The sequence below is a fragment of the Poecilia reticulata genome, chromosome 16 (genome assembly GCF_904066995.2).
Source record: "Poecilia reticulata chromosome 16, P_reticulata-male-v2, whole genome shotgun sequence".
NCBI lineage: Eukaryota > Metazoa > Chordata > Actinopteri > Cyprinodontiformes > Poeciliidae > Poecilia > Poecilia reticulata.
In genome coordinates, this window is record NC_088845.1 from 30,938,491 (window position 1) to 30,964,778 (window position 26,288).

The 26,288-nt window shown below is 37.9% G+C and overlaps 2 long non-coding RNA genes across 2 annotated transcripts in view; one reads left to right on the forward strand and one right to left on the reverse strand.

Annotated features, from left to right (window-relative positions):
• The window catches only part of LOC103465906 (uncharacterized), a 41,887-nt gene extending 35,157 nt beyond the window's left edge, over positions 1-6,730 (forward strand). Inside the window, exon 5 of the long non-coding RNA XR_014083909.1 lies at positions 6,499-6,730. This is a non-coding gene — a long non-coding RNA (uncharacterized LOC103465906). The remainder of the gene's footprint in view (positions 1-6,498) is intronic.
• Positions 6,731-8,045: 1,315 nt separating this feature from the next.
• Positions 8,046-14,967, reverse strand: LOC145547618 (uncharacterized). Its single transcript, XR_014083912.1, has 2 exons — positions 10,589-14,967; positions 8,046-10,405 (listed from the first exon to the last, which is right to left on the reverse strand). It is a non-coding gene; the product is annotated as an uncharacterized LOC145547618 (long non-coding RNA).
• Positions 14,968-26,288: the final 11,321 nt, after the last annotated feature.

The following is a 26,288-nucleotide window of genomic DNA, read 5'->3' on the forward strand; positions in this document are numbered from 1 at the left end:
CTGTACACTTAGCCAGCTGGTCCTGCTCACCCCTGCCACCCACCATCTGAAAGTGAAAATCACACACACACACAAACACACACAGGACATACAGTAAACAAACACATACATGTATACACCAGGGGAGTGCCAAAAATAAGAATCCTGATTCTCATTTACTACGATTCAGGAGAGATTGAAAAAGGTTCAAATAAATCCAATGTTCACTTTGTGGGTATGTGGGAAAATTTGACCTCACCAAGCAGACGGTACTGGAATGAACAAACACCACAATAAAGAACAAACAAGACAACAAAAGCAAAAGACAGCGAGATCCAACTGACTCGTATTTGTTTAAGACAAATACTTAGACTGATTTTGTTTTTTGTTTTTTTACCAAATGCCCAGGAAGATCGAGCTTGACATGTGGAGACCAACCATAAAGTAACACTCACACATATAAGCTAATAAAGTGACATTATGGCGTAACCAACAAAACTTTGGCTGGAAGTCTGAGGCACTCTTTGATGCTGAATAGATTGGTGCAGAGCAGAGCAGACCTGACTTTACTCTTCATTCAGTACCTTCAAGTAGAAATGAATCTTTCCACCAGACAGAAACTATGACAAGCAATCATCCAGAATTGTAATGTTGTGAAGTTACCTTCTCATCATGCAACTTTCCAACAAGGAGAACGCATCTGCACTAAATAATACCAAGCACACAGAAACACAGAAACACAGAAACGTGCTTCTTCAGGTCAGCTCTTCATGTCCCAGATAGTAAATGAGTTTCCCTCAGTGATAAACCCTTTCTAATGGTGTGTGTGTGTGTGTGTGTGTGTGCGTGCGTGCGTGCGTGCGTGCGTGCGTGCGTGCGTGCGTGCGTGCGTGCGTGCGTGCGTGTGTGTATTTCTCTATCTGGCTGAATTGGTGTACGTGAGTCACCAGCACACCCTGCTTGTCCTCTGGCTCTGGCAGGTCAGCGTCTTAAACCTGGCATGATGAGCACTGACTGTATGCATCCCTGTTATAACATGACACTCCCCATTTACAGTGCTGTCATCATGGACCCAGTTATCGCCTCCCGTAGCGTTTTGCTGACAGACATTTTAAATTAGACTAATAAATTGCCTAGCGCTCTGCCTGGCTCTTTCTAAGAGCTCTGTTACCCGGAGACAAATTAGCGAGCTGCAGGTATCGAGGCCGGGACCGGCACGAAGCGCCACGCTGTTTTTATGAGGCAAAGAGCAGATCTGATTGGAAATGTAAGGGTCATCTGAGAAGGTCACAGCTAACAGAGAGGACTGATGATAAAAACAAGGAAACAGACTTTCAAACAAACATTCAGGACTGATCACAGGGCTATGAGCATGCAGCCGGCGCTGCGGTTGGAGAAATACATTTCCTCCTTTCAGGTGGTTAGTTAAGTTTTAAACCTTGATGTTTTTTTTAAGTTTAATTTTCTTTAGACATATTTAAATGGGTTTGTTTCCTGAGTCATAACTACAGCTTATAAAGCAATTAAATTGCGTAGTTGCATATGTTTTTTGAAATATAGCAAAATCAGACATTGTATTGTATCATTACGACAAAGTGTTAGGCAGTGCTAAGGAGATATAAAAATAGAATTATAAGAATAAAGTCATAAGACTACCACAATGAAGTCATAATATTACGAAAGTAAATTTGTATTATGACTTTGTGCTCACATTATTTTGATTTTATTCATGTAGTATTCTTGTAGTTTCATTATTTTATTTTATTAACGTGGCCCTAATACTCCGTCGTGGTTTATTGATCCAGATGCATTTACATGTGTGTATTCCTTTAATGCAGCATCCATTATTAAAACCAGGGAAGATATCAGAAATAATAAAAAACAGTTACATGTTCAGAGAAACGCTGAGGTTTGTCATGTAAATGCAGGTAAGCATAGCTAATTTATGCAACTGTGTCTACATCTGCAGAACAATGACTGGGAAAAATATGTAGAAATACGTACATATATTTACATATAGGTAGTTAGATTCAACTGTGTCATGACATATTATGGAGTTTAAATGTTCAGATTAATTGAATGTGTTAACATTGACAGTCCCAGTTTTTTTATATATATAACCCATCCTCACATCACATATAATCTCATTCATCCAGTTGATTTTTATCACTTCCTGGTCCGAATTTCTATGTTCCAACTACAAATGCAACACACCATAATTCAAGACTTCATTGTCCAATATGGGGAAAATTATTCAAAACATAGATGCAAAACCAGAAACATAAACCAGGCACAGAGACATGAATTATGTTCATTAAACCAGAGTAGATGTGCATTAGGAGGTGTACTGATGAAGTGGAAGCTGATAAATATGGAACAAAAGAAATGGTGGAATTTAATGGGGGACTGAGTAACAAGTAAGGCAAATAAACCAGAAAACAAAATAATAACCAAATATAATATGACCTAATATGAGAGCGATTCACCATACAGAAAGAACGTGGAGGGAAACTTAGAAACACAACTGGCAAGAAGAAAGTAAAGGAATCTGAAAACAGGAAAAGCACAACTACATGAAGACATACTGAAGAAAAACTCCAAATCATCACAGAGCTCTGCAGACGGGCGTCCAGCACAATGCAACGCAAGCTTTAGATGGATGAGAAATAAGCTGAAAATATCACTGTTGAAAATGACATTTCATCCAGTCATTTAACCAGCTGCCAGTAAATGCTTATTTTATGTTGTTTAAAATTTTTGCATATATTATTTTGCAATACTTAAGGTAAAATGGAATGTTTTCCTCTGATCGTTCTTTAGTGATGATTTGTATTTGTGTGTCTTACTTGAACTGAACTGAAGTCACTGCAGACAACGAGCATCGAAGCTGTTACCTTATTTGTGATTCTTATTTATGGAAGAACAAACCTGTGAAATCAGCTACTCTGATACTCGGTTGCAGTGAACTTCACCAGGCAATAAAGAATCTATATTTAAAGCTGTCAATACAAAGGTCGCACTGTGTCACTTTCACTCCAGACTCTATTGATAAAATATACATAGAGGATGAAGTGCTGCTTCAGGTGTGGTGAGCTGTGTTTGTGTTGATGGGATTGATGTGACACTAAGACGACTGTGTGTGGAGGAAGCAAAAAAAAAAAAAAAAAAAAACAGGTTTAATTTGTGATGAGAAGTTTGTTGAAGAGAAACGTGTTAATGAAACGTGAGAAACCGTTTGAAGTCTCATTCTATAGAGCAGCGCCTGTTTCTTTGCTCTCATTCTTTCAGCTCCCAGAGCCGAGCCTTAAAACGTCCTCTCCTCTCCAGATGAATGGAGTCGCACTTAGCGAGAGGAGAGGGGATTGGATGGGAACGGAGCGCGTGGGCAGTGCTGCCAGGCACATGACAAAGTGGAAAGTGTTGTCTTTAAAACCATGTAATGCTCCTCAAATGTGTGGCGACGCAGCCAAAAGCTCAGAAAGAAAGCGTGAGAAGCAAAAAAGGAAAAGAAAATGAAAGCTGAAGAGAGTGGAGGTTGGGGGGGGAGGGGACGAGACGCAGAGAGAGCTATACAGTCAGCTGAGATAATTGACACTCTCAGAGAGCGAGCCAGCACTTCTCCTCTTCCTCTCATCGTTTAAGTGCCGCGCTGTTGCTTAAGTTATTGCGCCCATTGTAAGTCACAAAGCGGGGAGGAATGTTTGGCCGACGCTCTGGGAAACGCCACTCCGGGCCCCGCAGCTGTCACAGCTCCGGGGACTTGAATTCTGCCACGGAGAGCTCAATGGCGGGGAGCTGGCAGAGCAACATGTGCTTCTTTTTACTGGTGGACTTCATGTGAAACTGAAAACACGTAGCCGTGTAGCTTCTCTCACATCCTCGCACGCTACCATGACCACGCTGCTCTCCGACAGCCAGGAGAGTTAAGAGTCTTGTCGGTTTTATTCACTCGTTACGTTTCTCCTCTTCCGTCCTCTTTTCAGCGGCTCCGCTTTGTGCTTAAACCTGAATGAACAATCGCTCTGTTCAGAAAACTCCCCGTCCCGCCAAAACAGTTGACTGGGAATCACAGTCATATTTATACGGAGGGAGCAGACGCTCAAAATCTCCAAAGATGGACCAGCTGGTTTTTCTCTCTTTAGTAAAACTCATTAATATTGTGCATTTAATTTAATTATTTTATAAGCTGTAGTTTATATATAAACATATAACATATATGTTATAGAAGGCAACAATTATTCACCTATTGCATTCATTTCCGATTGAAAATGAATGTGCCACATGTTGATATGAACAAACAATTTGATTGAAAAGGAGTAGTTGGAAGAAAAAAGTCTACTCCTCTCAAAAGTAAATTTTTCTAAACAGCTAAACATCAATCAACCATCGTTAAGCACAAAACAGGCAATGTGTATTTATAAAAATAATCATTAATAAATAAAATATATATATATTATTTGTGTAGTGACACAGCACTCTACTGAATCAATATACTTCATTATTCCGTGATAAAACGTTATATTTTATTATCTTACTAAAAGTAAAATTTGATCTACTTTTGACCGATTGTTCTACAGATTTGTTCCGTAAACAGAACTTATTCAGTTCTGACTTTTGAGTTTTATCTTCATGTTTGAGATACATGGAGAAAAAATCCAGAAAATGTGCGGAGTTTATCTGGCATCATTTTACCAGCAAGAAAAAATTTATTTCACTGAAGCTGTTTTCTGAGTCTGTCATATTAATAATCTGCTTCAAACATCTTCTTTCTTAATGAAGTGATAAGGACTTTACAACATCATAAAATAAACATTTGCTACAATCAGCCTGATTATACTCACATTATTTTGTATTTTTTTGCTTACAGGAAAAACTACCAAATGTAAATTTTTTTATTTAGTGTTTTAATTATGCCAAAAAAACATGAACCCTTCAAGAAAAATTATGGTAATTTAATGATTTTTTCCATGCCTATTTAATGACCTGTTTTTGATCAGGTTTTGTGCTTGAAGCTGCATTAATTACAGACTAGTGAGCCTTTAAAATAAAACCTTGAAATGGAATCATACAGACATTTTGAGTCGGTCACTGTAATTGAAACACCTCAGCCTTGCTTTAGGGCAAACCGTTGAAGCTTTAGCTTGTGTTGCACAGCTCTTCCTCTCACGGTCATCTTCTTATGATAATGAGCCTCACATTTTCCTGCAGTTATCTCGCTTTGTACCACAACAATACCTAAGAAAAACTATGCAGAGGAACCAAAAGGTCTTAATCAACAAGAGTTTTGCCCACTGGAAGGTTTTCAAACCTCAGGGAATTAGATCGAGGACGCTAACTCCATGTAGCCTCTGTTGTGCTGTTTTCTTCTGATGTGACGTCGTCGGCTGCAGCTTTAATGACCATGTGAGGTTGCTTCCCTGCGACGCTCTCCACCTCCGACAATTACAGCCCTGCAGTTTGATGTCAGGCAGGCTGTGCGCCGCATGCATCAATAACTGATAGAATTCATAATTAGACATGAGCTACATGTGCACCTTTGGGTTTAATACGCATGAACAAGCGTAAAATGTACAGGAAAGGACATGTGTGATTGTTGTCAGCTTTTGATGAAGCAACAGCAACAGTGGCGATAATGGCTCAGTAGTTATTTTATTTGACCCTGACAAAATGTATTCCCTCAACATTTGGGAAATTGTTTAGTCAATTAATATGCTAGCTGAGAATTACACCGATTCATTTAAAGGGGCAGCATTTAGTACAATCAACTTTTTGAGCAGAACATGATGTTATAATGTTATTCACTCATCAAAAACAGACCTGGAGTGTTGCCTCCCTTGATTCTTTCTTGAGTGTTTGAGAAATCTTTTAGTCTCCATGGCAACCATTCAGTTCTACAAAACGCCTGGGTGGACCTAGCTCCTTCAGACTAGCCAGCAGCAATTAGCAAACACCTGGTGGAACTGCTCGTGTGCTGAGCTTATTACAGGAGTTACGTCTCAGTGAAATGCTGGTAAAAATGTCATCAAATGGTTTATAGAAGAGCCATGATGTGATGACTTCCTAAACGGAGTCTCAGAACAAGTGTCTCTTAAAGAGACAGAGACCCAATTTAAGTAAAATTTCTTTTAAGTCATATTTGATATGTAGCAATTTTGTAACAACTGAAGGTAGCATAGTTAATTGATCATGCTATACTACTGCCAATTTAATAATTAAATACACTTTATTAATCCCAATGGTTAAAATAAAAAGCCTTTATAACTGACAATCCAAGTTTCTATGATGATTGCTGTGGGTAGGAAGGATTACCTGCAGCAGTCTGTATTTCAGCAGCTCTGTGAAAAACCTCTGACAATAGAATCTCTATTATTGCATTACTGTCTTATGGAGATGATGCTGAGGTCTGCCTGTCATGTTCTTCATTTTATGAACCATCCTTCTTCTCACAATCACCTCCAGACTCCACTTCTCCTCTCATGATGTAAATAAATAAAGTTTAATATATTACTGTTTCTCCAGTAGGCAGACAGGGACAGAACCAGATCCAGGGAGACCCGGGCTGGTTGTGTGAGACATGAAACAACCCATCAGACCTTCTGTTCAGAGGAACCCAGAACTTTTTATTCCACTTTCATTTCCAGCATTTCTGTCTTACACCAGAGTTCACATCAGAATACAGATTTAAGCCATGAAATATTTAGCAATAAGCTTTTTTTCCCCCATTGTTGTTTGATATATTTTGTTTATTTATTATTACTATGTGTGGATCAGAAGTAACACTGTTTTGATTCCATTAATAGCTACTGTATATTTTGATTATTTAGCTACTTTGGTTTTAGTTCATTATCACTATGAAGATATTGGTTAGTAACTAATAAATGTGATTTTACTGATTATCAGCTGTTATCAATGTTCTAATTTTCAATTGAGTGTTTATTCCTGCATTGATTTGAAATAAAAGTTTGAATCTTGGAACATATGCAGACTTTCACTTGTGCTTCTTTCCGGTGTGACAAAGAAACCTCTCTGAAAAGGAAACGCGTTTCCTCTCTTCAGAGTGATTTTGATAGATTGTGGCTTATAGTTTTCTGTATTTTACCTTCCCTGCAGCGTTAACGCTGAAATAATGAATTCAGGCCGAAGTGAAACACAAACTCGTAAATCTGAAGGAGCCCCGTCTTCCCCCTCGTGCAAACACATACATATTTCTCTTGCAAACATGCTAATTTAATTTTGTGCACTTCCATCTCTCCACTCTTATACGCCAACATGCCCTCACCTGCACACCCACCTCGATAACACACACACACACAACACACACACACCAATACACGCATGCACACCTCTTCTTCTGCCCTTCCTCCCCCTGTGCTCTACTGTAGCTTTGCCATTAGAGCTATTTGCATCTGACTGAGAGTCCATTAGAATAATAATTAGCCTGACCCACCAAAGAGGGACGGCCTTTCGGCAGCTCAGAACTAGACACCAAGCTGCAGGCACACACACACGCTCGCACACACACGCACACACACACTTTGCCAATCCAAAGAGACCCTTTCACATTCCATTTCAACTAAAGACTTCTATGCAATTCATTTGAACAAACAATGTTTTTTGCCCACATGGGCTTCTGAATGTTTAAACTCGAGGATTTTACGTCTTTTTTTTTTCTCTCTTCCTTGCTTGAAAAATCAGTAAGCGTGAAACCTTTGAAGTAGGGAATAGCAAAAAAAAAAAAAATGTTGAGTTACTTGTTTTAGAATAACTGCACTCAAATTACAGAGCATAGCATGTCTTCTCCTTCTTCTTTTTTATTTTTTTTTTGTAAGTGAATTGTAAAACCAATAGTACTCCATGCTAGGAAAATGTTTTTCTGGCAAATGGAATGAAAAATGGATATCACATGCTTTTAGCAGATATGTGTTAATGTGTCTAATTTCCAGGGTCATTATGGAGGTAATGTACGAATCACTGGCCTGGGTGGAGATTCTTCATGTTGAAGGCAGAAATAATGTCTAATAATTAGCCGGGCATGAGCACAGCTGAGGTTTTTTTTTTTTAAATATATATATATATATATATATGTATACTGTATGAAGCATGGCTAGCTGTACCTTTTGTTGTAATTGCTGGTGAATTTTAACAGATCTTTTTGTAACAGACCTGCTCATTTATTCATATTTTATTTATAGTATTCAATTAATGGTTTTATGCAAGCCAAGCAGCTGGTTGAACAGTATGAACTTGTGGAGGTAACAATGTGACACGAGGACTGCTGCAAATTTACTGCAAAATGAAAAAAAAAAGAGAAACAGGAAACATCTTGATTATTTGTAATTTAATCAAACAAACAAAAAACTCTTAACTTTTCTTCTCATGAGAAGTCTGTGCATACAAGCAAGAAATCTGGAATAGAATAGAATAGAATAGAATAGAATAGAATAGAATAGAATAGAATAGAATAGAATAGAATAGAATAGAATAGAATAGAATAGAATAGAATAGAATAGAATTCTTTTGTGGCAATTTGTTATGAGCTCAAGGTCCTCAGGGTGTACATTGCATAGTAGCAGCTGCCCAAAAAGATAATAAATACACAGACAATACATATAAATAGCTATAAACATACACAAGAATTTAAAAACAACAGCACAACTTAAAAGGTCCTTTAGTGTGAAGGAAATCCTGACTTTGGCACACATAGATCTCAGATTAAGTTTTTTTTCTGACAGTTTCTCTGTAGACACTCTCCAGTAAAAACGACAGTATTTGTCCACATCACGTTTCTATGATGGTCCTACTGCATGCATGTTCATGACTGAGCCTCGGCGTCTCCAAGTGCCTTGACTCCCTCAGACTGGAAGCAGCTGTGAACAAGAAGCTCATGCTCCACGGTGAGAATCACTTTGGATATCCTGCTTTAGATTCTTCTATAAAGCTGTGTTGGTGCATGCAGACTGCAGGTCAATGATATGTTGAAGCTACACAGAACTCTGATTTACTGCCATTAAGAACATGGATCAACACAGTCTCTCACAGCAGACTGTTTTTGTGCTGAAAACCTTTGGGGAACTCTCCAGAAAATGTCACCAAATCCCTGGAAAGAACATCGGTCTTCTGGCTGACTCCGTTAGGATTTTAAAAACTTACATGTTTCTTTATTTAAATATGTTGCTGGCAGATTTAGATTCAAAGAACTCTTTCACTCTTTCCATCAGGTCTCATGTAACTGGAAGCCCAGCCAGAGTCTCTACTCTGATTGGCTGTGCCGTCACCCACACCCATCACGCATAATACATCGCAAAGCTGCAGTATGTCACTTTTATAAAAACTTTTTTTCACATAATTTTTTTAAACTGCACTGTGTTGAATCAGCATGTTATGAAACCGATAATCTGTGGGAAAAAAATCTAACTCCTCTGTCTTCTCCCAGTGCTAACTAGAAACAAATCAGAGCTAGGAGGCGGGTCTTTGTGCTGTCAGTTATAATTAGGTGTGAAGCTGCTCAACCCCTCTGTCTCTCACCTTGCTCTAATGGTGCAAGGTGATGGTTAGCATGGCCACCGATGGCCATGCTAACCATCGGTGGTTAGCATGGCCACCGATGACAGTGGATAAAAGTTTCCCTGTAATGGTAAGTTGTCTCTCCGCCTTTAGCACATTTAGCAGTGAGTACATGAGCTTGACTGACAGCGCAGAGACCCTCCTCCTGGCTCTGACTGGTTGGTTGTTTTTGACTGGGAGCTGTTGGTGCAAGAAGACAACAGTATGTCAGGGAGGAGGAGCGTCAACTCTAAAAAAAACATTATCTGTCTCATATATTATACTGTCAGGACACGGTGACAGTTTTAATATAGGGGAAAAAAACTTCATTTTTTATATAAAAAAAAGTTGCATGCATCTTTAATAGATCAGTTAGTCTTTAACTGGTAGATGCAACAAATTTAAAATCAAAATAATAAAATCCAACACCCGATAGCCTTTCTTTCCATCTCTTGTTGAAATGATCTATTAATTCGTCCTGTTTGTTCAGCCTCCCTTTGTTGACTAAAGTTTCTTTTCTACTCACATCAAAGCGTGTCTGAATCCATACACGTGTTTGGGGATGAGCGGCTACATTTACACCTCCTGCGTCTGAGACTCAACCATGAATTATTTTCCATGTTTTGGGAGCCGAGCACACAAAACACGCGCGCGCCGCACGTACGTGTGAAATATGCATGCGCGTCGTGAGCATAACCAGCAAAGAGCCAACTTCCAGCTTCAGCTTCAGCATCAGCATCATGCTCCGCCCGTGTTACAGCAGACTGCTGGGCGGCTGCGTGGCTGCTGCAGGCAGGTTGAAGATTGTCTCCCCCCCGAGGGCCTCTCTCTCCCTGCAGCATGTGGGAAACCATGGCGCGTTGCCAGGATACAAGCCCCTCGTCTGTACTGACAAGAAGACATGAAGAGCAAAGATTAATTATTTACAAGCAGACCCCTGTACGCCGCGTCTGGCTTGGCACTTCTCCTGCATTTAATGTCACTATCCATGAAGCCATCCGTTTTATTGCTTATTCTATTCAAAGCACTTTGGGGGGAAAAAAATCTGTTGCATCACTGCGCCCACCGTCTCATTTCGGCGTCCTTTCGACGTAAGAGCCAGGATACTTTTCTTTGCAGTAAAGCTGTTTTATTGGGAGCAGCTCCGACCGCGCACAACCCGTTAAACTCCGTTTAAAAAAATAAAATAAAATAAAATAAAAAGCTGTTGTGAGCTCTCCGTAACGGTCCCCTGAATGCATGCAGATATTTGTTTTTGGTGTGTTTTCAAGCTGGGATCAGCCGCGTCCTCTGGACTGCATCATCTAATATTTATGGGCTCTACGCTCAGCTGACTGACGAGCATATGCGCTCAGTGAGGGAGAGGAAACAGGAAACTGGTTCATTTAGAGCCACAGACAGTCAGACCGGACATTAACTCAGCCTCAGTGATTCAGATACATCAAAAATAAATAAATAAATAAAAAAAAAACTAAAACACGTACACACACACGCACGCACACTCCATCAGCTTCCAATGCAGTGTGTTTGAAGATCATTTAAATTCGCAGCTCCTGTTTGTGACTGATATCTGGGAGTGAAGGCATCTCCGCAGCCTTTCCCTGGACTACTGCTCCTTTGTTCTGCTTTCCTTCCACCTCTTCTCTTTGTTATGCCGTCTGTCTGTCTGTCTGCTCCTCTCTCTCTCTCTCTCTCTCTCTCTCTCTCTCTCTCTCTCTCTCTCTCTCTCTCTCTGTAGCCAGTCGGGGTTTATTTGCATTCCTCCAACGCATCCATATTCATGATGGAAGCGGGTCACTCCGCGTGGATATACGCGTCTGCGTGTGTGTTTGTGTGTGTGTGTGCGCGCGCGTTGCGTTTAGAAGCGCGTGCGCGCAGGATTTAATTGGACCGTGGTCAGAGGGGATTCTCGGGCAGCGAGTCCCAGGTGGAGAGGGGAGCAGAGAGCCCACCGTTCTGAGCATTATGCATTCTCCATTGTTTCTCCCCCCCCCCCCAGCTCCATCCTGTGGCGCCTTCTCATCAGGCTAAATTCGCTCTGATCCGTCACTAATTCTGTTCATATCGGACTGAATTATTTTGAGGACCACATGCTAGGAAGGATGTTGCAATGTTTTTTTGTTTTTTTTAATAATAATATGGAGGAAAATAAGATATGCAATATTGTTTGTTTTTTCCTAACAGTTTTGTTGTTGATTTCTTTTTCTCTGGAAGTGGTGATATTTGAATATATTGAAGAAAAAACAACAACTTTCAATGTGAAATCTTTGAAATTACATTTCAGTGTGTAATTTTAAAGATTCAAAGAAGCAGGGGCTTTTATTATAGTCAGAAATGTAAATGCTCTGCTGCTGTTGTTGTTGTGAAGGACAGAGGAGGGGGAGGTGGCGAAGGCTCCACATATAAAATGCATTAATGCACACAGTCCACTTCTTCCCATTATATTCCCCCTGACTTCCTTACATGACGGAGCCATTGTATCCCCTTAACCCCCCTGTATGTCACATATCAGAGAACACAATGACTACTGCAGCCTCCTTCACCCCGAAGTGGAAATGAGCTTCAGCGGACTGAGATTGTGAGGCAGAGCGGGGCTTGTGACAGAGGTCAACGTCTCGGATAACACCGCTTCAGCAGAGGAGAGAAGAGACGGCGTCCTCTCTTAGTGGGCCTAGTCCACAAAACTGAATGGAGAGATTTACTGTTGGTTTAATAATCTATTTGATGCAGGGAGACAATAAAACTTGTGTTCTGTAGAGCTGAAAAGTGAAATAGGACAGGGAAAAAATAAATGATCCCTCTTTCTTTGTCTCTATTCCTTCTTTATTTCTCCCTCCCTCCTTTTTTCTTTATAAAGAAAAAGCTATATGTTAACATAATATTAAATATAATTTAATGCTATGTTGTCTATTTGTTGGAGAACTGTTGACTCCTAATGTATATTGGTGTCAGGTTCAAAAATTGCGTGTTTTTATCAGTTGTGAAGGCTAAATTATAGTTTATTTTGTTGGAAAATGTGCTTTTAATAAAATATGCAGTTCATTGGTCTAAAGTTGCTTCTGTTTGGTGCAGGATAAACAAAAAAGAAGCTACTAGGTGCAAATTATGACATTTTTTGATACGACAAGTAACAGTTTTCTGTTTATATTTGTAGAAGAAACAAGACGAACAATATTACAGGGAAAAAGTTGACACTATGTTCACTTTGATGGCTAAAAATAGAATAAAAGCTGAGTTTCTTCTTTTTATTATTATTCTGAATGACCAGATTGAGCTTTTCTCTCACTGGTGTTTTAACAACGTTGTGTGTTCAGTTGTTGATGGACGGTTAGTTTATAACTGTGTTTATGTAATATCATTTGGTCCATTTTTTATGTTTTTCTTTATTTTTAATAAACTCTTGTGGAACATTTAGGTGAATGAGGTTCATTTGAAAATGTTTTAAACTCAGAACATTCTAAGGAGAGCAGATCTAAACACACATTTTACATTGTCACTGATGCTGTTTATTCAGATCAGATGTGTAGATGAAGGAAGTCACAGGAAAAAAAATTTTTTTTTGAATAAACTTTACAGAAACAAACCAGACAGCAAGAAATATAAAAAAAATAAAAATAACATAATTTCTTACATATTAGCATTACATGAATCTTTGGGAAAAAATCCTAAAATTGTGCCTTCACTCTCAGACAGGTATGTAGTTTTCAAAAATTTCTTGCTTGCTTGATAGTTTACATGGATGTTTTATTGCTGGCCTGTTCTCTGGCCTCTGGGGAACTATTACATCTGGACCAAACTTCCAGAAAACTGCAAAGATGCTGAAACACTGATTTCATTTAAATCTAGGCTAAAAAGGCCCCTGGTTAGAGCTGCCTTCGTTTGATAGTATCTGGATCATTGATGAATATATCTGATGTATAGCTTTTTGATGATCCTGATTATTGTTTTTGACAATTTGCTTGTTTCATATCTGATTGCTGAGTGATGTTTTTATCATGTCAAGCATTATGAACAGTTTTTCTGATGCTGTATGAATAAACTTGATTTGGTTTGGATTTGGACAACAACTCATAATGTATCAGGATACAGTTTTTGAAACAATTAAAGCATTTATTTATTTTTTCTTTTTGTAAACCAGAGTCAAAGATCTCTACCCTAAACCATCACACTTCTTGTTCTATAAACTCTTTATTGTAGGTGAACCTGCAGGATACTGCTGAAAATGTGAAGTTTTAGACTGGAAAGAAGCTGAAAAGATTCTTCTGATGACTACATGTTTGTTTTAATTCTACTAACAGTTGATGATGCTGGTAGCAACTATACTTCCACTTGCTTATCATCATAAATTTAGGCTTTAACTTTGAAATGCAATTACAATTATGGTTTCTTATTTCCAAAGACACAAACAAGCCGTTTCTTTTTTTTTTTTAAACCATGAAACTAGATATTAAACTGATGAGCTAGAACTGCAGCTTTTTTTCCTTCTCCTGCCAAATGCTCAAGCTGTGTATATTATTGCATAGACTCAAGGTAATTTCACTAAAATGCTCACAATCGCTGTTAAAACAATTAGCATTTTTGGTTTGATGGAAGCGGAACGACAGAGACTCCTTAAACTGATTATTGCAACGGGACTTCATATTGCTTTTTAAAAACTAATTAACTCCTGAGAGCTTTGTGTCTTTGCTGCAAAATGGCACGTCGTTAAAGTATTGTGAAGAAACATTGTTGGGCGTGATAATTGACATCCATTCAGAGCCGCCCTGGCAGACTCTTAGAAAGGAGTTGATTGTTGAACATTCAGACTCTCGGAGGCAGAAGCCTGACTTGGCACTTTCTCTGGCTTTTCCCCTTCGTCTGCGTCTCACTCAGAGCCAGCGCTAATCACTGCCGGAGCAACAAAACACTCACATTCAACACTCTCAATACGTAGAATGGCGGACATCAAGTGCCATCTATTGCTCATTCCTTCTCAATGAAGAAAACAAAATAGGCCAGCTTATTGTTTAACTGCACTGCAAAAACACAGAATCTGACCAAGTCGTTTTGGTCTGGTTTCCAGTGAAAATATGTTATTATATTTGAAATGAGACAAAACTATTTTGAAAGTAACTTTTCAGCAAGATATAGACATTTGTTTTAAGTAAACAATTCCTTAATATTGATGAAAAATTACTTGTTCTATTGGCGGACAAATTAACTTATAAAGTAGGGAAAAATGTCTTTCTATAAGTTAAAAAATCTGCAAAGGACACAGTCTCCACTCCATGAGAAGAAAATTAAAGCTTCAGAATTACCAAGCCAGAGTCAAGAATTAAATTTGACAGAAAACCTTTTTTGTGACTTTTGTAATGTAAAGTAATGTGATGTAAATATTGTCGAGTGAAGATGAGGGTTTCTGATAAACTCCTGCCAAAAATTCTGAATGCTGAAAATGAATCAAGACGTGCATATTTTCTTTTCTCCTTCAGGCAGATTTTTTTTACCAGGGAAAACGTACAGGGTCATTCCCACTTTGAATGTGGAAAAAGTTATGAAATCATTTTTGGTTTTCATTTTTCAACATTACAAAAATCTGATACTTTTACCATTTTTGAGAACCACTCAATTCTGATTCTGCTAGTTTTTCGTCTCACTGATTGTATCTGACTCCATTTCACCCTTTGCAGAAATTAAGAATATAAAATAAAAGAACAAAGACTAATATGTATATAGAAAAATGTATGAGAGCCTGCATCTGTTGAAAAGATGGAGGTAAATAAAGAATGGATTATGAGTGGGAAGTGATTTTGAAAAGATATTTATTGTCTAATAAATCATTGATCCACACAAACTTTCTCTTATTTAAGACTTAAACTTATCAAAAGAAAGTTGCTTTGTGCTAAAAGAACAAAGTAATAATTAAAATGTTTTTTATGGGGTTTTTTTGCTAGTGGCTGAACCAACAGAGAAAAACAAAATGAATAAAACATTAAGAAACAAAAACGCAAACCACTTTAAGCAGAACAAAAGTTTGCATTTAAGATTCTGGCATTAAATAGACATGAAGGGAAAAAAAACAGCAACTCTTGTTTACTCAAAGAAATGAGCTTCTCTTTTCATCACCGCTTTGATCAGAGTGACACACACAGATCCGGAGAGAGAAAAATAGAAGAAGAAAAAAAAACAACATGTCAGAGAGCTGATTGACAGCTTTAATTAACAAAAGCAGAGCAGGTTCTGTGTATTTCCTCTCGCAGCCTCTGGGGCCTGTGCTGTGATAACTGGGAAATGCCAGAAGAAGAAGAAGAAAAAAAAAAAAACACCTGACTTTACAAACACTTTTTCTATTCTCTCAGTAGATGCATTCATTATGTTCACACAGGGTTTGTTTTAATGAGGGTTTTCACTCTGGTAGTGTTGGGGAGAGAGCTGAAAACTGTCCACAGACACTTTAGAAAATGTGTTATGTTGTTTTTTTTATGGTTAATGCTTCACAGCTGGATCAAAAGTTTTCTATAAAATTAGAATTTTCACCTCCACATTCTAATGTAACGTATTAATATAAAATGTGCAATTTGGAAGCTGCTTAACAAGCACCATTGTAAAAGTTGAAAACAATTTATTTAAGCATCTGTTATAAAAAAAACAAACAAACAATGACCATTCCAGATTTAATATTTTAATTTTGGAAGTTTCTATTTGAAGATGATTTTAATCATCTTGACGGGTCTTTTTCACCGAGTCGTAATCAAAACCTCCATAATGAATGATGTATGGTTGAATGGAGGACATAATTGCCGGTTTAGACACAGGAGGGAGGCAGATAAGGCGGCTGACTGACTTTATTTAATTTAGAAACTAAAAAAAAAACACTGAAAAAGTAAACTCAGACGGGTTTAAATTTGATCCCTCAGTTAGACATAATAAGATTGCAAACATAACAAGGATATGACTGAACGAAACAGAGTGAGAACCTTAAAAGTAAGAAATGTAACTGTGACAGTGACTAACTCCACTGTCCAACTGGTTCATGGCAGTGCTGTTGTAGGACTGATCATGTCTGCAACTTCTGGCAGAACAGCTGCAGCTGCAGCTACATGAATATGTTTTGTGTATCTGTATCTTTGGAAAAAGCCAGATCTACTAGCTGGTTTGTGAAAGACAATGGAAGCTTAAAGAGAGGCTCATCTTTCCCAAAATAGAGCAGAAAGATCTTCAAACTGAATTAGTGCATGGATTTTTAGCTTAAGAATACCTTTTTATATTCTAAATCTGCTTTAATTGAACTCTAGCTCGACTGCAGAGAAAGCCTGGTGAGTTTGGGGAGGTGTGAATGTGAACGCTGGTGTGGACCAAGCCAGCAAAAACTGGTCCCCCTACAAACCAAGGTCTAGGTTTGTAGACCCACACCAAGTGAACTCTGGTGTGGTTTGAATGCAAATGTGAACTAGAGCGTAAGGCATTCTGGGTAAATACAAGAAAAACAAATGTTTTGTCTGTTTTGTGGTTTTTTCGCCAAAGACAAAAGAGAAATTCTACAACCAGTAAAATCTCACAGCACTCCATTGTTATTTACAGTTTGTGAGCTCAGTGTCTTCTTCAGGGCTTTTCCTGTTGTTTCCTAGTTCTTGGTGCAGCATCACCACAGGTAAGGGGGGGGGGGGTGGGGGGGGGGGAATAGGTTTTTCAAGGGTTTGATAAAGTGCATTGCAAAAGTGAACCGCACAGCTGAACATGTAACAAATGTCGCAACTTTGATCCCCAATCAAACCAAAGTCCAGTAGACCTAATAGTCTACTGGACTATCAGATGGGAAAACACCCAAGCTTTGATCAGAGATATAAATGACAATTACTTGTCATTTAAAATACTGGATTTTTAAAAAATCCAGTATTTTGTCCATGTAAATTGCTCACGAAAGCAATAAAACAAGTTTAATCGAAACACAAAGTAACTTCACGATCGTAGTGAAAAAGCAGGTAAACATGCTGATTTGAAGCGGTTAGAGTGAGTTCTCATTCATGTGAATGTACTTAAACTGCTTGAACCATTATGAGCAGAGAAGAGGGCCGGGTGCAGCCTCTGCGGTGTAGAGGAGCAGAAATGGCAACCAGGCATTAGCACAGCGACATTAGCGTTGTCCCGACAGCCTGTTAGCTGAAGTGGGCTTTAATTAGCTATTTTCCAGTTAGTAAATGGAGGAATTATCGATGGCCCAAAAGCAAGAGTGAAACTAGGCATGCATGTACTCCGAACACACACACACGCGCACACACACGTGCACACACAGACACACGCACGCACACGCACACGCACACACACACACACACACACACACACACACACACACACACACACACACACACACACACACACACACACACACACACACACACACACACACACTAATCTGTTGAGTACAAAAACAAACACTCCAAATAAATGGCAGATACAGGCATATCATATTAGCATAATACGTGGCTCACAAATGGGAAAAGCCATTATCGGGTTTTAGGAAGTGGAGGTTTTTTCATAGCCATGCTGCCTAACAAATCCCAGCCAGTAGGTGATTCTGAATGCCAGACTGCTCTTACCCTCTGCCCCTTCCAGCCTCTGACAAGCCACTCTTACCTTCCATCACTTATTTATGGCCAAGTTCTGAGCTGTCATGGCTGAAGCCGCCACATTAGGACTGATAACAGAATGAAGGTTATTAGCCAGCCTTTTTAATTAGTTTCTCCCGTACCACACGTGACCCCCCTTATTTCTTTTCTTCTTTTTTTTTTTGCACGTGTACACACCATCAAGGCATTATTAATATTTAGATTAGAAACACTCGTTCCTGCCTTCCAGGTTGCTGGTAACTGCAGCCTCTATGTGGATGGATGGATGGAATAATTCCCCTGATGGTCCTTCATCTCTTTGGCTGCCACAGCTATGCAGCCCTGCTATTACAGGAGACAAGGGACACGGCTTCTCATACAATAACATGTTGTGTTGGCCATATAGCCAGTCTCTGAGCTTTTGTGATAATATTAGATATTATTGGAATGTATTCTGATGAGACTGTATTTATGCTGAATTCCAGAAAATCACCTTGTAGAATATAATATATAGTTATGTCTAATTAAAGTGGGCAAGGCTTGAGTAATGCCTACAGTTGCTATATGACTTGACTTGAGTTACAGTGAGAGCAGAGCAAAAGTAATCTACATACAACCATGGAATGCATGCATTTCCTAACCTTCCTTCCAAAAATAAAGCTAAATCAATACAGCGGCGTTATAACTGAGTTCATTGCAGAGTTTGCAATAATTAATTGCAGTTGATCACATTTTAAACAAAATCTATACATGTACAAAATATATTTTATCTTCAACTGAAAATCCATTTTGCTGCTAAATTATTAAATAGACATATGAGCTCAACAAAAATTTATTTATTGTTTTTAATCTGCTATTCAGGTTATTAAACCATCAGATTGGACCACAGTTCTTTTCTATCCATTCAGCTCTCCAGTGTTTCAGGAACTCCTGATCATTCGTAGAACTTCTTTAGAAATGTGGACTGTGGACGCTGACATTAGCGTTAGCGTCTGCGAGGGTGCTACATGTTTAGCATTGAGATGCGATTTTAGGCTTGAACACCTTCACTGACAGGCTAACTGCTTTTAGCATCTTAAGCACGACAATAGTCTTTTCTTGCATCCCATCAAAAGGTTTTTTTGAACCAAAACCTAACAGCCAGTGAGCCGACAGAAAGAGACTTTGTATGTAAATAAAAAAAGGTGATTAGTTGCATTTTTTTTGCAAATCTAGGCAAAGCAACTTTATTTATATTTGGCACCTATTTAATAAGAAATTAACATTTTAATGTCTCAGATATAGTTTAAATAAAATCAAGATTTCTACCCGAGGAAAATGCCAAATATGTGAAATATCTTCAAAAGCGATGGGACAGTGGTTGGTTGATATAACAACATGTCATCCTCATACAGAGAAATCTTATTATTTGATGCTCTGTATTAAAACCATCTACACTGGACTGTGTTCAGATGGTTTCTGCAAATTGGAACCAAAGAAGTCAAAGCTGCCGTCTCTACTGGAGTGGAAACTGTGAGGTTATAATAGTACAGGCGTTACTGTACAATAATTAGAGTAGGAAATAAACTTAATACCACAGTTGAACTTTTGCATGCCATGAATACAAGTAGGTACAGCCAGTCAAAGTGATTGGCTGTTTTAGATAGATAGATTTTATAAGCTAAACTGGTAATTATCACTTCTGCTTGGGTAAGTTGGGTGAATGTGTGATATTTAAAAGATGTAGAAAATTGTGGAAAATAAACACCTTTTGTTCAGAGTTAAGCAGCCTCTGGTTAACATTTTGGTCAGAATTTAATTGATGCCTCTCAGTGAAGCTCACCTGTAGGAGATTACATCTTCTGGGTCTTTCCTCCTTTGGGAAAGTATAGTAATAGAGGTTCCATTCAGAGTCTGGGTAAATGGGTAAATCATTTTATTAAATAGGTAGAAGACAAGCAGACTTCCAAAAGTGTCATGATCAAACCTTTGGGATTTGGGTTTTTACAATTTTTCGGTAATTGAAAAGTTTCCAATAGCATCTGAAGCATTGCAACCTGCTTGGTGTAGTTCACAAACAGAATTCATTAACATCATGAAGTTTCATAAAACTGTTTAAATCTACTGTTAAGATCTGTAAAAGATTTAAAAATATCACCAGGTTTAATTTTTGAGGATAACTCTGTTTTTAGAGCTGTCGTGCTAATAATTCATGTGGTTTGCCACCAAATTCAAGGTCTTATTGCTTTTAAAGCACAAAAACTCTACAGATTCTATCAGAAAATATTAAATTAACCTTAGAATTAGAGAGCTGAAAAAGCTTAACGTTTTTCTACGAGGGCTTGAAGAGTGTATTCTACGTCTAACTGAACGTTTTGTTTTTCAAGTTCTGATTATTCTCTTTTGTCGAGAGAAGATTGGAATGACATGCATCCTCTCAAGTAAACCCTAAAAGTTTTGAGTTGTAATACAGGAGAAATATAATTTTTATCAATGGTTTCAAATGACTATTTAGAGTTTTGTTTTTTTTTTGCATTGCATTTATGGGATGTTTGGAATTTAATCTCAGGCGTCTCTGAGGTGCTCTCGCCAAGTTTAAGTGCAAACACAGGATTCTGATCAGAGCTAATAATGTTGTAGTATTTTGTGTCATAGAAAGTTATATAGTTGTGCTAGATTGAAAGGAAAAGTCACTACTTAAGACTTCCTCTGTGTGTTCACCATATGATTCCACCAGGACAGACTGGAAGACAGGCTGGTGGAAGCCATATTTACTTAGTTTAAGACCTAAGTAAATATCTAACGTTAAATTAAAATAATTGGCAGTAGAAGAAAAATCTGATATTTAGTTTCAAACCTTTTGAAAAAAAAAAAAAAAAACAATAAAAACTTATACCATTTACATATCATAGTTACATTGTCTTGCTGTCATAATTTCCCACACAATTCTAGATTTTGACATTTGGGTGAAAAAATTATGAACCAGAAATGCTGCATGATGTTAAAACTATACATTAATCAACTTAGTTGTGTAAATTTAGCTGTTCTAGAATGAGAGATCTGGGATTTACTACAGCTCTCTCTCCTCCCTCTTGTTTGTTGTACAACCACGATACTACAGTGACCCAAATGGGACAAACCAAAAGTTTACTCTTTTTCTGGGGGAAGTGGGCCGACTGGAGTTCTTTTAATGTTACAACATAAAACACACATGACCTTTAAGAAATCAAATGAGGTCTTTCCATCTTTAGTGTAGGCGTGGCCTATTTCAGGCTAATTCTGGCTCATTGAGTTGTGGGGAATCAGGATGCCGTCTTTGAGCAACGTTGGTGCATTCAAGTTCTCAAGCATTAAAGGCCAATTTAAAGAGACAAATTAACCGTACACTTTGTGTTTTTGTACAGTGTGAGGAAGGCAGAGAGAGAGAGAGCCTACATGCACCGGGAGAACATGCTAACACTAATCAGGATTTTAAGTCAAACAGTCAAATCTACAGGGTTACTATGGCTATTTGGTCATAGCAACGACTAATTACATGCTCTGCATTATGTCTTCTTGCATTGTTGGGCACTTTGACAAAATAAAACATCACACCTTCAATATATAATCAGATCAAATATTTAATTAGCTGATTTCCAGTGTTTTGTAACATTTATCAAAAAGTAATCTTAGTAAAATCTAAGTCAATATGCAAAACTCTGAATTGTTACCATACGGTCACCTTCCTAAAATAATGGCCTATGTTATTTTTTGACAAAAGTGTTGTTGTTTGTTTGTTTGTCTTTGTTTTTGCCCAAACCATCTTTTGGTAAAAAAAAAAAAAAAGAAAAAAAAAAGAAAAAGAGAGATGGCGATTTAGACAAAAAAAATATTCATTTTTGGCCAAAAATGACTTAGGCCATTATTTGAGGAAGGTGACGATATGTTTGTATTAAAACTGTTTATAAATGCTGTGAAGGACTAGCGGTTTGTCCAGGGTGTACTCTGCCTCTCGTCCAATGAGGTACCACTCCCCCACCATCTCCCTGATGAGCCAGCGAGGTTAAGCAGGTCTCGATAATGAATGAATGAATGTTTATAAATGTTGCGATTGCATGACCAAAGGCAGTTCATTTATAGCAGGTCAATATCTCTGCCAGCCCACACAGTGGAGTCCCTTTGTGACTGTAGCCATGTACGTTCAAAGGAGAAAGTTTTCCAGAAGCAGCAGAGGCAGAAATTCCTGAGGCTTTGTTAGACTGTGCGGGGTAAACTTATTGGAGCGAACATCTGAAGCCTTTCCAAAATGAATAACAATGAGGTGATTTGGGAAAAAAATAACATATCGTCCCACTCCAAATGGTGTGTAGGAGAGACATCTGTTCCTGCAGGTTGGCTGAGGCAAACAGAGGATAGAGATCCAGATGCAACAATGCGAGTGTCAACATTCCCGCTTTCAGCTCTCCAGAGGTTGTCGAAATAAGAACTATTAGATCTAATATCTTAGTTCATATTCAAAACAAAAAGAGAGTAAAGTTTAAAAAAAAAAACAGACATATCTGTATTGTTTTGAGGTTGTGTAAAGTTTGAACCCGAAACATTTGCAAAAGTTTTCAATTCAGTTTATTCATAAAGCGTTAATTCACAACAACTTTCCTCTCAAGGCACATTATAACGGAAACAAATCTATTTTGTGTACAGAAAAACATACAATTAAACACCAAATTATTAATACTCCTGGCAAATTTAATTTGAAAGTAATCTTTTAATCTTACCATCATCTTGCTTCTTCAGCTGTGTTTTCCCAGTTCCCCTTCTAGCCTGTTGGGGCGCTGCACCAAAAACCACTGAAGAAAACAACATGAAAACTTCTGAAGAAGACACTGAGCACAAATTCTTTCCTCACAAAATTCAAACAAGCAGTTGTAGGATTTCTCTTTTCTTTTTGATAAAAGATTATAAGCCATTTCTCCCGCTAAAGTTAGACTCACATGTTTGTTTTGGACCTCCATGATGGTCCACTTCCAGCTTTCAGACCAAGATCTCGGCTTTTTGGTGGACCAGAGTTCACTTTTTTTTTCCAGAGTTCAGCAATCACAGATTAAATTTAAATCAATGTTTTGAATTTGACATTATGACCCACTCTCGGGTGTCAGCAGTGAATAGTGGAAGGAATGAGCAAGGTTGGGCAAAGGTCGTAGATTGTGTGTATGCGTGTGGGGGTGCGTGTGTGTGTGTGTGTGCGTGTGTGTGTGTTTGTCTTTGCTACATAGAGGGGACCAAAGCAAGACAGCACACTCACGGTGTGGGTACCAAATTTTTTGTGGGGACCAAAAACCTAGTCCCCACACCGTTTGCATTGAATTCAATGAAAAGAAGGTCAGGAGGATGCTCTGTCAAATTTTCAGACTAGTCCTCATAATTCACAAAAACCAACAGTTTGTGTATAAGTGTGTATAAGGTAGTCACTCAGTATCGGCCTCTATTGGTGGGTTGTGGTACTGCAGGAACACACACACACACACACAATACACACTAATCTTACTTTAGTGACATTGAAGGGACTCATAAAAATCTACTTCAGCGGATTATTTTAAATGACTTGAAATAATTTTATTTACTATTTGTTGATTTATAACCTTCACATTTGGAATCATTAGCGTGATTGCAGATTGGTTGTTAACTTCTTTAGTACTACATTGACATTTATGTAATTAATGTAGTAAATATTCTTAAAAATCTGTAAAAAAAAAAAAAAGTATTTTATGACATGGTAGCTTATTACTGGAACCGCCATAATCTTCATATACCAGCATAATTTTGTTATAGGTTTATACATGCAGAACCTGTAGGATAAAAGTCTTGTCAAAAAAACATTGTCTCTTCAGACCATCATTAATTATTGATACAAAAAAACTTTGTCTTAAATTATATTAAATTATTCTTTAAATGATTGCTTCTGAGTTGTAGTAACATCAGGAACTCATTCAGTTCTAAGGGAATGGAAAATGTACAGCTCTCCCATTTTTTCATTCATGTCGTCATTAAAATGTTTTGTTTTATTTTGTAATTTTGTGTAATTTTAGTTGAATATTTCTGCCCATGTTGTTTAAATGAAGTCAGTATTTTATTGCCACAACACTTTCCTTTGTAGTAGTGTCTAAAAACCAAGTCAAAGGAAATAAAACTTGAATAACTATACAAATGTACATTTTCAAGCAAACTATGCACTTATTGTTTTTGCCTGACTACAAATACATTGGGCTAATTTTAGATATTATTCAGAAAAATCACTAAGAGCAACTATCAACAGTATAATGGCAGATGACTTTAAAATAATAAATTTGTTATGGACCATCGATATGGAAAATTAAATAAAACAACTTCTTCCAGAGCTCAGAGGAAACTGAGGATTTTCATAAGATTTCTTTTAATATGCTTAACACTAAAATGTGTTTTTATTCATATTGAAAGTGTTTTCCACTGTTCTATTTAAATTGCTACTTTGTATTTATAATGGTTGCAATTAACAGATGCTATTAACATTGGTTTTATCAGGGTTGGAGAATTTTTGGAGTTGGGCGGGTTTTCCATTTCAGATCTGACAAGACTGCAGAATGGCAGCATGTTTATTTGTGAGAGTAAGGCTCATTCAGGGTAGAGAAGGAAATGGAGCTATGACCTCATCATTTAAAAGAAAACCCAGCTATAGTGACCAAAAATCAGACAGAAATACCAGGCATCATTGTCTCAATGGATGCTGAAAAGGCCTTTGACTGTGTTGAACTGGAGTACATGTTTGAAGTGCTCAGAAGATTTGGACTTGGAGAAAATTTTATAAACTTGATAAAACTTAATTATAAAAAGCCCACAGTACCATCTTGACAAATAGCCTCTTGTCAACACCCTGTGGGCTAGGAATGGGGATGGCGCAGGAAGCTGTCTTTCTCTGCTACTTTTCTCTTTGGCTGTAGTGCCACTTGCAATTGCAATTAGACAAAGCAATGATATTAAAGGTATATTAATAGGAACAAAATTGTATAAAATATTATTATACGCTGATGATATACTTTAAACTTTGACAGACCCTGTGAAATCTACCTCAGCTCTAATTGATTGCGTCAACAAAATTTGGTAAAATATATGGGTATAAGGTAAATTATAGTAATCAGAAAATAATGCCTTTAAATGCCTGTGACCAGGGAGAATCAGTATTCATCAAGCCATTTTGATGGGCTTCTACAAGATTAAAGTATCTAGGAAAACACATTGCATCTAGAATTAGTCAGCTGTACTCTGAAAACATCAATCCTACGATTATTCATATTAAGGATAAATTGGTGAGATGGAAGAAGCTCCCCTTATCCTTCCTGGGGAGAGTTAGCCTTATTAAGATGATAATTCCCCCTAAGTTAATTTATCCAGTGTCTATGTTGTTTTTGTTTATTGACTCTAAAGATTTAGGTGGAATCAATAAAGCAATTGAAAACCTCAAATTAAAACTAAAGTCTTACAACTTCCCTGAACCTTGAGTGGATAGGGCCTGCCCAGGGTTGAAAACTATGTACCGTCTTTACGTGTAAGAATTATTTCAGTGTGGGCTACCCAAAAACACTGTAATCCATGGCCTGAGATCGAGGAAAGTGTTTGTAAACCCTGTCACCCCATAAATATGTTAAAACAAAACCAATAATTCCCACTCATTGTCAAAGATAACTTTCTAATTACTAATACTATTAAGGCATGGGGCATTCTGTGGAACATGTTTGGTCAGAATAAAAATTTTCATCTCAGACAACATTGGTGGATCTGACAGTAGAAGGTGGTGGTCCTGATCTTAGATCTTGGCAAGATGCTGGCATTACTAGGATGGATACACTAAACTACAAAAGTTTAGAAGAGATTATAAACCTACGCCAGATGATAGACAGCTCTACATTACAATGTCATTAGGTGACGTAAAACCCATCCAAGCACTGAAAAGATGCTTAGAAAAAATGACTGGATATGTCAAAACTTTATCCAGCTGAACAGAAACAAAACTGAAGTTATCCTTGGACCTCAAGAGGAAGGATCTAGAGCAGGGGTGTCAAACTCCAGTCCTGAAGGGCCACTGTCCTGCAGTTTTTAGATGTGCCACAGGTGCAAAACACCTGAATCAAATGGCTTAATTACCTCCTCAGTTCTCCAGAACCTTGCTAATGACCTAATTATTCTATTCAG